Raw genomic sequence first — 16,810 nt, forward strand, 5'->3', positions numbered from 1 at the left:
AAATTACACCACAAAACCGCATTGCTGTGCGATTCAGACGTGGGCATGATGTGAATGGCTATCAAGCATAAAAGCTATACCTGGATGAATTGTAAATGTTCTCATGCACATTTCACAGCATGTGTCTTTTTTATCATGCTTCATCTCTCAGTATCAAAGTATCCATCAACCAAATGCAGCTGCTTGCTGGAGTACAGAGGTAAAGGTAATGTAAAAAAGCTACAGAAAATATTATTTCTAAGAACAAATGGAAAGACTATGACAGGTTGCTCAACTATGAAATCACAGCACATGAAAAAAAGGGTAAAATAATGGCCCAGCATCTGAAGAGGAATGGCATCATCCCTTGAACTCCCTGGGACAAAAGTCTCCTGACAAGGGCAAACTACTCCTAGGCTGACATCAGGCAGGAGCCGCTCTTTATGAACCTGCCAAAACCAGTCCTCCAAGTACTTGGCAAGGGTTCTCCAGAAGAGAGACCCTGATGGAAAGAGGAAAAAGACCCAAAGGCCACAGATCCCATCCCCAACATTAGGACAGGCCCAAAAAAACTTGCACCCTCTGTCTCTGTGAGTGCTTGTGATAAATACATGCATAAAATAAATAAAAGGTGCCAGGTATAATGCACAAGTCAGGCCTTCCAGCTGGTTTACAAATTGTACTGGACTAGCCAAAAGGCCCGCCTAAGAAGTAAGTGCCAAAAAAGAAATAGGTGATGTGTCCAAGTGCCAGTTAAACTCAGTGGGGTCCCAAACCCATAGTGTTTTTCTTGGCATTCCTGGGATGCCTCTCCCCCAAGGCACACATCAGTGAGAGCACACTGCACCTCCCAGAAGCGGACCACACAAATGCAGCCCATCCCTACAAAAAAGGCCTTAGAATTTAGGTAGAGCCTACCTACAACTGGAGACAAACTTGGTAAACCAGGCCAGAGTCAACCTGGGAGGAAAAGGATCCTTACCACCATGATTACCTTTTATATTTGGAATTACTAACCAGTGCCCCTAACTGGGAAAGGATACCAGCACTCTGAAAACAACATATACTACACTTGATCTTAGCCAAAAGACAGAGAAGCAATGTATTTTTTTTTTTTATCTAAGTCCGCAGAAGTGCGAAAAAACAAAAAACCCGTAAGTGAACAAAAAACGTGCAAGTGCAAAACACCAACACAAAAAAGTGCACTTACGGGTGTGCTTTAGTCCACCCCCCGATGGGGTAGGTCCTCTACCCTGATCCCCTGGGGCACGAGGTTCTTGACAGGGACTGAGGTTTCCACATGGTCCACCTGGCCAAAAGGCCTGGTGGACCCCTTTCCTTGTGGCTAGCCAAAGCCGACCACCAAGTACTAGGTCAGGGAGCTCTCCCGAAGCGAAGAAATACCCCCCCAGGAACAGGGGGGGAAGGAACCAAAAGGGCACACATCCTCCCCCTAAACTTCAGGGCAGACCCGAGGGCCCACACCCTACCATCCATGAGAAAACCACACACACATAAGTGAAAGTGACTCAAACGTGGGAGAAAAAATAAATAAATAAGTAAAAATAAAAAAGTGGCCATGCTGTTGTGCACTGGCTAGGCCCTGAGGCATGTAGCATAAAAATTGCCCTGGACTTAGCCAAAAGGCGCAGTGCAGAAAAAGTGTTTGGATCAATGACCTTGTGCACGTTTCACACTTGGGATCCCACCCCCATGTGCTACTAAGAGCACCCCTGAGGCGATCACACAGGGGGCACTGTTGCGTGGACTCTCTGCCTCCCCGGCCCCTAGCCAGGCGAGGTAGATCCATTAGAATCAGGAGGAACTGGGCCCCTTTGGTTTTCCCGGGGGAATTACTCCCGGTCGGAACTGCCTGTGGACATCACGGTTTCTGTTCCAGCCGGTACTAGCCTTCAGAGCTCCCATCATAACAGCAGGGGTACTATACAGCCAATCATCCTCACCAAGAGGCAAGAATGACGGCGGAGCACCCCTACTGGACACTGATAAGAGCAGTTACTACTTGATCTTAGCCAAAAGGCCGAGCAGCCTCCTAGCGTAGAGAGCAAGGTAAGTTTAGTTCTTGGCTATTTCTGCAATCAAGAGAGCAGTGATAGTTTGCCCTGGTCTATTCAGGGTTTCACGGGCTGGAAGTTTGCTTCCCCCTGCCTATGTAAGAAGCTTCCAGAGCTTAGAAAGGGAGATGCAAATAACCAGCCTGAATATTTATCATGCTCCAGCTAATCCCTAGGGAGGGGTGTCCAGAAGGGGGATGGAAAGGTGATAAATAATCTGAAGCACTGGAGAGCTGGGTTCCTTCTCCCCAGAATGGTTCCTAAGCCTGACACAGTGCTGTCCCCAGGCAGCCCATGGACTGTGCAGCTGTTGGCCTCAGTGGTGTCATGGCTCAGGGCCTGGATGGATCTCCTGAGAAGCTAGTTGCGGAACCTCGCCACAGATCAGGTCTGAAGAAGGACTATCCCATTCACTGGACCGTGTTCAGAGGAAGCTGAAAGGTGGCAGCTGTCCTGAGGATTTGTGAATAAAAACCATAAATTGATCTGTGTCTGTGTTCTGTAAATTGCATTGGACACCAATGGTTGTGCAGAGGCGTAAGGTAACCAGATGCCAAACAAACTTGCCTCATGGTTCCCAGCTGTGGGGTCCTTCAAGTGTGGGGGTTTAGACTGTCCAACATTCACTTCTACTTAAGGAGAAAATTGTCCTCTAATTGCAAATATGTGCTATTGTTTTGTATCCCATTTCCAAGCCTCTCTGCTGTTAACGTTTCTTCAAGCAATAGAATATCAAAAAGACATACGGTAATCTAGAATGTGTTACTGGACCCAGTGTGAATGGACTGGTGATTGCTCTGGTGGGCAACCTCTGTACTTTTAGGGAAGAAAACAATTATTGCTAGCGGCCCCTTTACGGGTAACACTACACTTACATAGTTGGTTAGACTGAATAAAGACACTGTTCAAACCAGTTCAACCTCAGTGTGTGCGTCTACTGTTTTCCATATTCCTGGACACTGTTCACTAAGAAACATATCTAAAAATGTATCTAACTTATCTACACTCCCCACTGACACTATCAACTGTGGTAGGAAGTTCCACATCCTTACTGCTGTAACAGTAATCCCTTATGCAGTTTCAAATTGAATTATTTCTAATCCAATTTCATTGTGTGGCTGGATGTTTTTCTTAGAGAACTTAGGATAGATTCCTCCCAATGCTAGATTCACCATTTAAAGATTTTTATATCATTATCATATCCCCTTTTAAGCACCGCTTCTCCAAGGTGAAAAAGCCTAATATTTGTAGTCATTTTTCATAACTAAGGTCCTCCAGCCCCCATAGTAGCTTTGTCGCCCTTCTCTGGACTTTCTCCAGTTCAAGTACATCCTTTCTCAGTACTGGTGACCAGAACTGGTCATCACAATAGACATACCAAAATAGACCATTACCTTGGCCAAACATTATAGAAACAGGTCTCATTAACTGTATATAGTTGCAAAAGTACAAAATCAGCACGGCAATATAAATTATGTAGCCTACCGACTAGGGGAGGGTGAAGGGCTCCACACCAATGTCAGATGGTACACTTATTTCTGTATAGTCAGATCAGAAATAATCGAAACCAGAGCTCTTTGCCCCCTCATAACATAAAGCATGACAGCTCAACTATAAACATAAAAAAAGTGGAGTGTTGCCCAGGGGCGGACTGACAACTCATGGGGCCCCCAGGCAATAGGGGATTATGGGGCCCGTGTCCTTGCCCAAACTCAAAAAAGCCTATGAAAAAGGTACCAGATGGTGTTGCCATTTAATGAAGTTTAAGGGGACTGATCATATACCGCCAAAAATTGTCCAAGCTGGGCAGCCTGATAGTATAAGGCAAGCTTCGGGAGACCTAGACCGCCTTTCATCAGGTGTGCAAAGAGAACCCGTTTGGACAATCTGTAGCCTTTACCACCTCAGACAAATCAAGTTATTTTGGCTTGAAACCTAGAGATATCCAACAGTATGATCGATATGGGTAGGGAACGAAAATAATAAAGTAGGCGTGGTAACAAAGTAAGCTTGATAGAATGGATTTTGCCTAGCCAGGACAGACCATGGTTCACCCACCCTTGAAGGTCCACCTATCTCTTGAGTTTTTAATGCATGCTAATAGTCTGCTGGCTTTGCTTTCTGCAGCTTGGCATTGCATGCTATCTTCTAGGACCCCCAGATCCTTTCCATCATCAATTCCCTTACAGGTTCTTCCTATCCATGAGTAGATTTGTTGCCTTCAAAGCTTCTGGTCATTCTAGCCACCTGGTCTTCTGTCATCCTAACCATTTGGTCCTGAGGTTATCCTAGTTAGCACTGATTGTTTGTGTTGCCTAGGGCAGCTCAAAATCTAAATACACCACTGCTCCCAGGCTGTACAGTGTGGCAGAGGTGTGTAATTCACAAGAGTAGCTAAACAAAAATTCAAATCCTTAAGCAGTTGAAATAGATATATGAATACATATATGAATTTCAATCCAAATAGTTAGCTGTTGGTCTGAAGTTTCACTTTAATCTCCAACCCATAGTAAACGGCCACAAGCAGGAAGGATTATTGTCCCCAGTCTGTGCACAGGACCTTTGACTCAGAAAAATGAAATAATCAATTTTTTCAATATATTCTAAAATAAACCTAGAAACTTGGTGCTTACAAGATATTCGATCTAATTAGTGAGCAACTCTAAGTTAAAGCACCCATTTTCTGGAGACAAACTCTTTGAACTATGTACCTGAAACATCTTCCACACCAGTACCTTGGTCCTCTAAAAGAAAAGAAGACTGCTGACTGCCACCTAGTGGACAGGTGTTTAACTGTAAATCTGACAAATTGTCTTCAGACAACATTCTTTGAGGGCTGGTTCACACCATAGAAACGCAGTCCGGGTGCGTTCCAGATGCATTTCTGTATGCGCCTTTCTAATTTGTTATTTTTGATGCGTTGATGGAACGCACTGAAATTAACTGCACTGATGTGAACTATGTCATTGGAAATCATGGAACCTACTGTCAATGTGTTTTTGATGCAGAAAAAAATGCATTGGACTGCATGTAGTGTGAACTGGCCCACTGGAACCAGAGCGCATCAAAAATGCATCAAAAACACACCAGAACGCATCACAAACGTGCATTCAGAAACACATGCGTTTCTTTGGTGTGAACCAGCCCTCAGTCTGCACTGAGCCAAAAATAAAATTTACATGTATCTAGTGCAAGAGGAGTTTTACCTTTGCTAAAAAGACTTTGTGAAATTGATTGGTTTGTCTATTTATGGGAAGGTGTAATAAGATTACTTAGGTTGGAACTGAACATAACAACTGAACATTTGCTATGTCCTTGTAAAGACCAGTTTTAAAGTGAACTTTTCCCAGTCTTTGAAAATCAAGGAATATACTTAGTTTAAACAGGCAATAAAAGCACCTGACCTGACAAATGCTCTTTTGGGTGATTTGTCAGCAAACTTATATGCCTGTGGTGGTCAGGTGTCCACAAATTTTGGACCATATAGATGCAGGGATTGAAGAGAATGATGACACTAATTGGCTGCAGCCACAGCCTGGGACCATGTCCACCCTAAGCAGTGGGACTGGAGGATTATGATTGGCCTATGCTGCACCTGAGATTTTTTAGCTCCATTTTCCGGACCTTATGGAGGAGAGATGGGCTGGAGTGGGCACACATCAGCCAGGTAGAACAGGAACAGAGAACCCTGGAACATGTGCCAGGAGTCTGAGGACAGTCAGCAGGCTGAGCGTAGCTGAGCATTGATCTTGGGAACCATTGGGTAGCCTGAGAGGAGAGGACTTCAGGAGCACACAATTCATCAGACACAACTTTATCTTTTTATTTTCAAATGGGATACCCAGCAAGCCTGCATACTGTAGGTGTGATGGTCAGATGTAATGGTTACAGTTTTATTATACCATATACACCATATACAGACACACAATTTCCAAATATGACCTCACCACTAGACATGATCAAAATACAATTCTACAAAGCACAGAGCACATAATTATATATCCCGATGATTTTATTACACTCTTTACAGATGTAGCACACTAGCCCTCCATTATAACATGACCAATGGACATGATCATGATATTATCCTGCCCACCGCTATACAGATGGAGAACATCATACCTCCAGCATAACATGACCTCTGGAGATGATCATAATACAATTTTGTTAAGCCCTATATATAAAACAGCACATCTTCAACATAACCTGACCACTGGCCACAATCATGATATAATTCTTTTAAACCTCTATATAGATGTAGAACACTACACCACTAGCATAAACTTACCACTGGCCATGATTATAATGTGATTCTATTTGATCCCTATACAGGCAGAGAACACTACAACTTCAACATAAACTGACCTAGCCTGTGTAATCTCTTATGTGTTGATTTCATAACATGGATATACTGTAGATTGTGAGAAGGAGTAGAAAACCACAACCATTGTGTACCACTGTGAAGCTCCAACCCCTTTAAGCAGCCCAGCAGGACGTCGCACCCTGCCACAGATCATGGCAGAGCAGGATAACACTAGCCTGAGATCATGCCTGACCCAAGCAATGGGTCAAGTAGATTATTAATGGACACTGCTGCACCTTGGATTATGTAGCCCTGTCTACTGAACCTAATGGGGGGGGGGGGGGGGTTGGTAATGGTCTGGAGAAAGAACAGATCAGCTGACTATAACATGGACAGAGAACCCGGAAACAAATGCCAGGAGTCTGGAACAGTGGGCAGGTTGATCTGAGCCTGGAGCTTGGGAACAATTGTGTAGCCTGGGAGGAGAGAGCTCCAGGGGAAGTTGCCACTGAGAGCTCAGGCATAAGAAGAGAGAGAGCCATGTGGGCTGCAGTGCTGTTGGCTGCAGTGACCGGGGGGAAGAAACTAGCTGCAGGGAGCTAGTGTGGCGGAGAAATATAGGGCAGAGCCACAATAAGAGAGGACCAAGTTGAGCTGTGCTCCTCTGTAGTCTCAACAGAGAGAATTTCACAGCATCCCTAAGAGTTACAACCTTGAGAGACAGACCCAGAGTTGGCTTTTGCTTGACCTCATCTAGTTGCTGACATCAGTCTCCATCCAGTTAGAGGTGCTGCGGCATATTCTCAATATTCATTCATCCTGCCTGTAGAAGTAATGATAAAGAAAAGACTGTGCCTAGAAAGACACCTGCAGAACAACAGGGTGGTGAGAGGCTTATTGGCCATCAAAGTATGTTTCACTGGCTGCCATTTGCCACTGCTTTGCTACCATGCAGAGTTCTGCTGATGGGATCACTTTCAATGGAGAGCGAACACAACATAGAGATCTTAAAGTATTCCAATGCTAGCAAACTGTAGCAAATAATCAACTGGCTAGTGGCTTAGATACAGCTTGATAGTAGTAGATAGGACATTCTTATGTAAAGTCAGTTGCCTATTGTTCTCTGATTTACAATTGTCTGTGCCAGTATTCAGTATTCTACTATTGTTGTTTGCATTGCATTTGTCTAATCTGAACTTCCATTCCATGGCTTTTACCTATTTTAATAAAGCCCATTCAATGGTTACTGGTGTGTCAGTGATTGTTGAGTCCAGATACAGAGCAGTTCATCATTGGGAGCAGCAGGAGGACCCAAACAAATCCAACATCTCCTAAAGTTGGCTGTACTTGGATCAAAATTCAGCCGGTTCAGCAGGGACCTGTCAAATTTCAATCCATGTATGGGAAAGGCTGATTGTACAGAAGTCAATCTACTGAATGGCCTCTGTACAACCAGCGTGTTGGATTTTACCCACTTAAGCAGTGCCACCGACTATAGCTGGCAGCATTGATCAGTGTATTTTGATGACAGAATACAATAGCTCATGATGGATAAATAGAGCCTTTTTTTTTTCAGCCCACTGGTTGAAAGAAAAAAAATGACTCATCTATGGACTGACTATGAAAGTGACTATGAAAGTGCCACTACAACAGCAAAGTAGGAAGCAGGTCCTGTATATGGAATAAGCAAATCTGGCTGTGCGTAGGGCAATTAATCTGATGGAATCTAAAAGGATCAGGTGAGACAACATCTTCTAGGAATTTTCTTGTTTATGTAATAAATAGTAAACAGTACAACAATGCAGTTGTTATACCAAAGTAGGAAATTGGACAGTAGGGCGCTTTTACACTTCTATAACAATATATTGATATTATGCAGAACTTACAGGTAGCAGTATGCACAAGCATTTCTCCACTAATCAGACACCCTTAAGGGGAGCATTCCAAATGAGGTACTATGTTGGTGGAGATGTACACAAGGATACACCAATCCTGATAACAGGCTGGGCAAAATGATCCTTCCCCTCAGGTAGAATTCAGGGGTGCTCTGGACTTCCCCTATGCTGTCTCTGCCCCACAGAAACCTTTCCCTGCACTGCATCTATCTCTCTCTAGCAAGCTTGTATCTTTTCCTACCTGTGTACTCCTCACACTGAAAGGCACCTAAACGACCTAGCAGGAGATATAAATAGCCTCTCTGAGTCCAGGATGGTTGCCCAAATCTCTGGAGAGCTCTGTGTTCAATCAGACACTGGCTCCCCAAGATGGCTACCTGAAGCCCAGTGCAGAGGACAAGTCAGTCCTCTGCAAGGTTCCCGAAACACCAGAGTTAAGTAGTTAAGCAGTAATCTTGTGAACTTGTATTGAAGTCATGGCCCAAACATACAAACAGCCCAGCGGGAGGACACCTATCTGGGAACACTCACAGTTCTGGTCAGTAATGCAGAGTGGAGCAGGTCCTGTTGTGCAGACAGCATCTGTCTCTGAGGGTGGAATGTGGCCTGGCTGGTCTGTGTCCAATTAGGAGTATTTGTGGAAAGGATAGCATGCCCCTATTCTGTCCCCACTCATCCAGAACCTTTCCCTACCATTATTCACTTTCCTTGACAGATGGCTAACCTGTCTCTGCACTGTTAACTCACAAAATGCACATCAAAACCGGGAGTCAGGGTCTTAAATAGACTCTACCTGACCCAAGGTGGCCACCAGAGTCACATGGACACAGCATCCAACTGGATCGCTTCCCCAGTGACCCAGGAAACCATAGAGGAACAGGTTCCTCCTGCCTTCCTGTCCTCTTGCAATGCTGCTCTGGTTAAGCAACATCTGCAGTGGAAAAAGGAGACTGCACCTGCCTACACTTATTATTATTATTATACAGGATTTATATAGCGCCAACAGTTTGCTCAGCACTGTAAATTATAATGGGAGACAGTACAAGAGACAGTACAGTAACAATACAATACAATACACGAGGGGTTCAAGGGCCCTGCTCCTTGGAGCTTACAATCTAGGATATAATCAAAAACCATAGTCTTCTTCTAAATACATACACGCATATTGGTACGTTTCATTACATAAAGTTGTTCTTTTTCACTTGTGTACCTAAAAAAATAATAGAAAGATTATATATTCCCTTTGAAGTTAAGGCGGCCATAGGTTTTCGATTTTCTTGCCGAATTATCGGCCGATATTTGTACCGTTAGTGGGGAAAAATGTTGGCTGTTTTTCCTAATTTTAGGAGATTTTGAAAATCGTCCAAGGTGGAAATTCCTGGGACGATTTGTTAGATTTATTTAAAAAAATAAAACGGCCAATTGTCCCCATATCTATGGCCTGCTTTAGTTGTGCATCAATGTTTATTCTGCTCTCCTAGAAAATATCTGTCAGGAGACAGGTATTCTGGAGTCATCAGTCACTGGAAGGAGTGGTGGCAGACCGTAATTGTTTACTTTCTCTTTGTCCATAGGGTGTTAACTCTGTAACAGTCATTGGCGTTACAATAAAGGTGCGCAGTTATTCAAGGCATTGTCTCTAATAACAACACACACCCTCTTAATGTCAGTAGGTATCAGCTCTGCCTGTCTGTCAGTAAAGAACTTATGCAGATGGGTTAAGAGCTTTATAATGGCAGCTACATAAGTATAGATGTGAAAATGTGCTTTTATAGGTATCCAGGTAGGAAGAATGACTGGATTGGCAGGTATGCATTTGTACCTTGCAAGTTTAGACAGAATGGTATCAATGGCTTTTGTAGACTTACAGTCAACCTCACAGTCATGATTTCTAAATACCTAAGACAATTTTAGTCAAAAATTGTCAACTTTTGACTGAAGGAATGTAATTTTGGCTTCTAGCACTTTCGATTTTCCAAAGAAACATGGGATGGATAAGTAGGATAAAACCTGTCCTGCATGTTTAGCCCTGAAGCATCCACCTTTGAAAGATAGATGTACATTTGGCCAAACTGCCAAGAGACATCAGTGTTACTACCCTACAATGGTCTTATCATGCTTTAACATCCTGGGTATGTAGTGGGTCTAACCATAAGAAATTATGGTGATCTTTATTTTCATCCTGATGTGTGCCGAGGATGGCTATAATCTCTATTATAAAGACAAACCTAATGCATGGGTCAAATTTCAAAGGATGCTGAAAGTAGTGGAAAACAATAATACTGTATCAACGTGGGACAGACTGAGAAGTGCAAACTTGACATTGTGCAACTCACACGTGTGTTACATATATATTGAACCAACTAAGTTATTGTTCAATTAGGCTTTGGCAATAAAACACGGAAGCTGATTGGCTTCTATGCAGAAGTGCACCTGATTTTCCATTCTATATCTTTAGTAAATAAACCCCATTTAGTCCACAAAAATGCTGTTTTCTTTGAGCCCAAAAAACAAAGAAGCTTAGGGCTTTTTGCTGATTTACAAACTGTCTGTAAATGTCTGTTATGGACAGCAGCCACCAGTAAAAAACATGGTTGTGGGCTGGCTTCGGAACTGCGCTAGCCGGCCAGGCTTGGCCGTGCTCGAGCCAGCTCAACTAGGCTTGGAGGGGGGAAGGAGTAGACATGCAGTGATGTCATGTGTTGGGAGTGCTGCTGGGACTGGAGAGGAGAGGACTGGTGGTGGAAGGGCCAGAAGGCAGACTTGGTGATGACTCAATAGACAGAGGAGGAGTGAACCACCCACAGCACTGCCTGACTGAGTTGCACCTGAAGCAGAATGAGCAAGCATTATGGAGGAGGTCAGTGTACCATTACTCCAGCCAGGCCACACAGTCCATAAGGGGGGGTCAGTAATGTAAGGGAAGAGTGAATACACTAAGGAAAAGGGGGCACTAATATAAAAATTCCCCCTATATCAGTGAACAACCCTTACCTTACTGTATTCAGTCTGCTGAAGATGGTCTGTGGTCACCAGTGCCCCCCATCCCCTCACATCAGAATTGCTGGTATTCCCCTTAAAGCAGTGTCCTTAGAGTTCCCCTTTACATCAGCATCTGTAGGTTTCCCCCTTACAGTGCAAGGGGGAACTCTGCAAACCCTGATGTAATAGGGGGGCTCTGGTGACCAAAGACCACCTTACATCAGAGTTCCCCTTTACATCAGAGTCTGCATCATTCTCCCCTACATCATAGTCCACAGCATTCCCCTTAACATCAGGATCCACAGAGTTCCCCCTTGCACTGTAAGGGGGAATCTTGCAGACTCTAATGTAAGAGGCAATCTGTGTAAGCTTGTGTAAGGAAGGGAGGGAGCTTTGGTGACCAGAGACTCCCTTACATCAGAGTTTCCCTTTACATCATGGACAGTTTGCAGCGTTCCTCTTTATATCAGGGTCCACAGTGTTCCCCCTTACATCAGGGTATGTAGAGTTCCCCCTTACACTGTAAGGGGGAACCCTGTGGACTTTGATGTAAAGGGTAACTCTGTGGACTCTGATGTAAGGGAAAAATCTGTGGACTGTAATGCAAATGGGAGCTCTGTGAACTCTTTTATGTGTGTAAGGGGGGGGGGGCTCTGGTGACCAGAGACCCCCTTACATGACAGCTTCCTTTTACACCAGAGTCTGCAGCATTCCCCCTTACCACAGGTTTTTCTTTAACATCACAGTCTACAGTCTTCACTTTTGCATCCATAGAGTTCCACCTTGGTCTTTAAACGTAATAAATGAGGTAAAGCTTCACTTTACAGAGAATACCCAATCACATGCAAGAATATAAAAGAACAGCAGTTTTAATCTTTGAGGACATGAGATATCAGTTTCCAGATTCAACTGTTTTAGTAAATATTTGCAAAGCTTAAGGCTTGGTTCACAACTGTGCGGGTGGTGCTGCTGCGGGACCCACACAAAAGTACCTGCAGCCACACCACAAGCACAGAGGAATGCGGGACCCGCAGGCAGGTTCCATTAATTCTAATGGCACGCTGCCCGCACTGGAAATTGCAACCGTACTGGGAACCTCGTTTCCTGAAGAAGTGCAGGGACTTCTTCCCTGCGTGCCCGGGGTCCATTCAAATGAATGGGCTCTTGTGCCCATTCAAAACGCGACTCACACAGCCGCACATATGTGAATCTAGCCTTACACAAGCATACAGATCTTTATTTTTAGCCACATAACTGTCATTTTTAAATATTATTGGATTCAGCTGAAAATAACGGACTTCTTTGACAATAAGGATCCATGTCCTGGTGTTTTAACTGTGTGAATTAAGCCTATGGCCAAATAAGACCACTGGGAAAGATGATTGATCTTTGTTTAATTGCTAGTGTTTTCCTTGACATACCTGGGCACCAGTGGTGTCTGTGGGAACCTCTATTCTCCATAATCATAAATATTGGCCAAGGCTAGCCTACAGAGTTATGCAAGCATCTAGGCAGTTGGATTGTGGGATTCTGATGTCTACATCCAATTTTATACATACACTATATTGCCAAAAGTATTGGGACACCCCTCCAAATCATTGGATTCAGGTGTTCCAATCACCTCCATGACCCCAGGTGTAAAATCAAGCACCTAGGCATGCAGAATGCTTCTACAAACATTTGCAAAAGAATGGGTCGCTCTCAGGAGCTCAGTGAATTCAAACATGGTACTGTGATAGGTACCTGTGCAATAAGTCCATCCGTGACATTTCCTTGCTACTAAACATTCCACGGTCAACTGTTAGTGGTATTATAACAAAGTGGAAGCAACTGGGAACAACAGCAACTCAGCCACAAAGTGGAAAGGCCACGTAAATGACAGTGCGGGGTCAGCACATGCTGAAGAGCACAGTGCGCAGATGTCACCAACTGTTTGCAGAGTCAATAGTTAAAGACCTCCAAACCTCATGTGGCCTTCACATTAGCAGTTCATAATGTACGTAGAGAACTTCATGGAATGGGTTTCCATGGCCGAGCAGCTGTATCCAAGCCTCACATCACCAAGTGCAATCCAAAGCGTTGGAAACAGTAGTGTAAAGCACGCCGCCACTGGACTCTAGAGCAGTGGAAACATGTTCACTTGAGTGATGAATCATGCTTCTCTGGCAATCTGGTATGGGAATCTTATGGATGTGTCTGGGTTTGGCTGTTGCCAGGAGAACGGTACTTGCCTGACTGCATTGTGCCAAGTGTAAAGTTTGGTGGAGGGGGGATTATGGTGTGGGGTTGTTTTTCAGGGGTTGGGCTTGGCCCCTTAGTTCAGTGAAGGGAACTCTTAACTCAGCATACCAAGACATTTTGGAAAATGTAATGCTCCCAATTTTGTGGGAACAGTTTAGGGATGGCCCCTTCCTGTTCCAGCATGACTGCACACCAGTGCACAAAGCAAGGTCCATAAAGACATGGATGAGCGAGTTTGGGTTGGAAGAACTTGACTGGCCTGCACAGAGTCCTGACCTCAACCCAATAGAACACCTTTGGGATGAATTAGAGCAGAGACTGTGAGCCAGGCCTTCTCGTCTGACATCAGTGCCTGACCTCACAAATGGGCTTCTGGAAGAATGGTCAAACATTCCCATAGACACACTCCTAAACCTTGTGGACAGCCTTCCCAGAAGTGTTGAAGCTGTTATAGCTGCAAAGGGTGGGCCAACTCAATATTGAACCATACGGACTAAGACTGGGATGCCATTAAAGTTCATGTGCTTTTAAAGGCAGGCGTCCCAATACTTTTGGTAATATAGTGAAAATTCCACATTGTTTTGAAACAAGGACAATATAATTTACCGATTCTGTAATAAAGGTGGAACTTTTTTTTTTGGTCATGTTATTTGGTGAAACAGGGAAAAAACAATATATATTCCCTCTTTCTGTTCGTCTAAAAATGATTTAATAAGAGCCTACTGAAACAGAAACGGAAAAAGAAAAAAATTCTAATATGTAGTTGTTGCTGCAAACTGATCTGCCTCCAGTGCGATAACTATCTCTTGTCTTACGTCTTCATTAAAAGTTTTTCACTTGCTGACCTCTGCTGGCTGAACTCCTACACTCCAGTTCCCATCAGCTGAAAAAGTTAAAAACAGTAACTGTAAAATAAAATTTAACGCTGAACTCAAGTTCCTGCCTTTTATACTGTTACAGTTCTAAATGCATTAAATGTTACTTTATACTGCACATCCTCCCTGTGGAAATAAAACAATCACCAACCACCTACCCAACTGACCGGCCAGATCAATGCATATAACCTGTCAAAACCAATCATGCCATTCAATTCAATAGGACTGTGCTGCAACCGCATGCACTCATTTAGCTCTTGGATGCGGTGCATTATTCCCATTGTAAAATTGGTGTTCTACAAATAAAAATAAAATTTGGAGAAGTGAGTGTAACATCACCTGACCCCTCTTCTCCCCAGAATGCATGGACAAACACCAGGTTGCACTATGGCCACTTGGGGCCAGTGCTGTCACAAGGTCCTTTAGCACCCAAGGCAAAAAGGCCAAAGTGCCTCCTTCCCATCATGAGCTGCGATGCAGCAAAGATTGCAGGTCTTTCCCTTTTTGTGCCCACAGGACCCAAGGCAGAGCTGCCTCTTTTGCTTACCCTTCAGCCCAGCCCTGCTTTGGGGCAGAGGCCATGCCATTCACTGATACTGGTGACTTTGCAGAAAAGTAATTATAGGCACTAGAAAGTGCTACCTCTTGAATGCTCTTCTTTATTTCATTTTTATTAGCAGAACACCATTTTTACAATGGGAGTAATGCACGGAACTATTGAATTTAATGGCTAGCTTTGACAGGTTTTATGCATTAAATATGTTGCAGTTGCAACCCAAAACATCAAGGCTCTGGCATATGAATAGCCCCCTCCAGCTGTATTATTGGCTTTAGGTGGGCGGTCGGGATGTTGTAAGACCACAGTTTAACCACCTATTTTTACTGCCCCCTGGCTGCCCAGAATTGTGGTAAGATCATTAAAGCCTCGTTCACACCATGTGCAGAGAAGTGAGTTTTTCTGCACACATTCTGCACGGGTACAAAGAATACAATTGTTCTCAATGTGTCCTGTTCACACCAAAACACCGGTATCACCTGCAGATATTTTCTGAGCAGGAATCTGCAGCATAAATGCAATTTTATGCGCAGAGAAAAACTGATGTGACATCAACATTGATGTAAACGGGGCAGAAGAGAAAGTGATGATACAAGGTGTGATGTCTATCTGTGCATTAAAAAAAAAACACATTAAACCTGATGTCCACATGTATAAAAACTCAGTGAAACACGCTATAAACTGGTGTAAAACTGATGTAAACTTGTGTCTCTGCAAGTGAAATCTGTCTGTGTGTTTTTATGTACGCATGGTGTGAACTGGGCCTTAAAGAGGAACTAAAACCTTCTTTCTTTTCCAGCCATGGAAGCTGTTATCTTAGTCTCTGTTTGATCTGCAATTACCATCTCTGTACATGTGATCAGTTATGACCTCAGCCATTTGATGGTTTGACAGTTTGGCTGAGCGGACAAGAAAACGTGACAGTCAAGCTCCATGCACACGGGGCGTTTTGATAATGCTGGTAACGTTAGCTGTGTAAAGTCACGTTAAAAAGCTTTTTTTTTAGCATTTTTGCAGTGGCATTTAGCAGTGCTTTTCTGCAATTACCAGCATTTTCCTGCAGTTGCGTTTTTTAGCATTTTTTTACCAAACAAAAATAAGGTCCAAAAATGCAGATTTGCGCCATTTTACAGCGTTTTGCAGTGTTAGAGCATTTTACATCCAAAAAACTCCTCTAGAAACCCACAATTCCTGGGGCTTTTTCCAGCCAAAAAAATCCCAGCCACAAAACACTAATTACAGCTATGTGTGAATGGACACATAGGATAACATGCTGGGGGTTTACTGACTGTAGAAAAAAACATCAAAAGACAAAAACAGCCGCTGTAAAAACGTCAAGTGTGCATGAGAGCTTACATTCTCTCCACGTGCCAGCAATGTAACTGTTTTTTGAAACTTTTAAATTAATTGGTTTAGTTCCGCTTTAAAAGCAGATTTCTGTTATTCAAACGGGTAGTATGATCAACTGAATGTATTGTTTTCTAAAATAAATACATAATAACTAAAGTGTTTTTTTAATATTTGCCTGGATTGCTACTTTAACTACCAGTCTGTCTCAACACAGTAAAGACTCTTTTAGATATTTGATTGGGAAATGATAAAAATGCACTAATGGGGGGGGGGGGGGAGCATTAAAATGCATGGCTAATCCACATTTTTAGCACCCCCCCTCAACTGCTCCTCCTAAACTGCAAAAGTATCAAATGTTTACATGCTTTGCTTCGCGCCTGCTCAAAAACTATCACTGCTGTCATGTTCAGAGGGCAGTGCAACGCACACAGTTGCGGCTTGTCGGTGTGGCACTTGCAGAAGCAGGTATCAGGGCAACGTTTCACCATCTGTCAAACCTTTCTGAAAAGTGATCCAAACACAGGTCGCGTTTCAGAGTAATGGCGGTTTAGACG

General features: G+C 43.6%; 1 non-coding gene across 1 annotated transcript; it reads right to left on the bottom strand.

Moving 5' to 3' along the window:
- Positions 1-888: 888 nt before the first annotated feature.
- On the bottom strand, positions 889-1,081 carry LOC149467224 (U2 spliceosomal RNA). The gene has a single exon (XR_016311996.1). It is a non-coding gene; the product is annotated as a U2 spliceosomal RNA (small nuclear RNA).
- Between the last annotated feature and the right edge of the window lie 15,729 nt (positions 1,082-16,810).

The sequence above is a fragment of the Staurois parvus genome, unplaced genomic scaffold (assembly GCF_062004578.1).
Source record: "Staurois parvus isolate SC_StPar_1 unplaced genomic scaffold, SC_StPar_1.0 ptg000118l, whole genome shotgun sequence".
NCBI classification, from domain to species: domain Eukaryota; kingdom Metazoa; phylum Chordata; class Amphibia; order Anura; family Ranidae; genus Staurois; species Staurois parvus.